The sequence below is a fragment of the Gossypium arboreum genome, chromosome 9, assembly GCF_025698485.1.
Source record: "Gossypium arboreum isolate Shixiya-1 chromosome 9, ASM2569848v2, whole genome shotgun sequence".
Lineage (NCBI taxonomy): Eukaryota > Viridiplantae > Streptophyta > Magnoliopsida > Malvales > Malvaceae > Gossypium > Gossypium arboreum.
In genome coordinates this window covers 73,378,891-73,380,213 of record NC_069078.1, presented here as the reverse complement: position 1 = coordinate 73,380,213, position 1,323 = coordinate 73,378,891, and positions in this window count along the sequence as shown.

The window sequence follows — 1,323 nt, the reverse complement described above, 5'->3', positions numbered from 1 at the left end:
GGCGAGGGAAGAGAAGTTGACTCAACTACTATTGCAATAAGTGATTCTAAAAACTTATGAAAAGTTTTGAACATTCTTCTAGTAAGGGTAATATTGCTTTTAATATTGTTGTTGTGAAAAATCCCCTACTACCAATAGTATTTTGAACTCTAATTATTATTGTTATGGATGTTCAAATGTCTGTATGTCGTGTTGAACTGAAAAGCAATGATACTTGATGGGTGTTCAAATGTCATATATGTCGTGTTGTTCAATGCAAAAAATCTAACTTGGTAGTTTTGTAAGTTGATAAGTAAATGTAAATACAAAAGAAAGGAAAAAATATCACTACATATAAAATTGTTATAATTTCTAAAAAGTTGTATACATTGAATAAAGAAAAAGATAACATCAATTATGCTAATGCGGCAATTGCGTTCCACAACCTAGTGGATATTGGTTTCAAGTTGCATTTCATCGTAGTGGATCTTGAATAAGAGCTTCATCTTCCTCTGTCATTCGTTTTGTTGGTCAGAAGAACTCAAATTGCATACCTGGCTAACCTATTGGAGATAAATGATGCAAGGGATGTAGAGATTGAGGTGTGCTCGGGCTCATATGACTGAAGAGTTGTGTTGTAACACCCTTAACCCGTATCCGCTGCCAGAACAGGGTTTCGGAGCATTACTACCATTTACAGATCACTAAAAAAAAATTTAAATACTTACCAATTCAATGCATCATATAAATAAATATATTACCATTCAATCAACAGTTTGACACTTGTATAAGCATCAAACAAAGAACATTGTTAGTATACTTGCACATATCTCATATAAATTCAACATTGATATATCTATTTTCTCGACATATCGCACTTGAGTTTAGTAATAGTCTCAACTTACATAATTTCCTTGTATCAACATATCAAAGATAATCATATATGTACATGTCATGAAACATATCATGCTCTTACTGCTTTCTTCATAAGCATATATCATTCATTTCATTATATCAATATTTCATGCTCCATCATTTCCATATATTTTATGTATATTTATTCCGTAATAGCTTATATCAAACTTAACATAAATTATATTCCATGTACTTATACTTATTTAGTTTATCTATCTTCATAATTATTTCATATAACCATTCGTCATCCGATACATATTACCCGAATATCAATTGTTCAATGATGTTAGAGCGTCTCCCATCCACGGTCTTATTTATCTTTGACATGATGCCATAGTGTCTTTCAACTATGGTCTTACTCATTTTCGTCATGTTGCCATGGTATCTTTCAACCATGGTCTTGTTCATTTCATATCACGTTGCCATGGT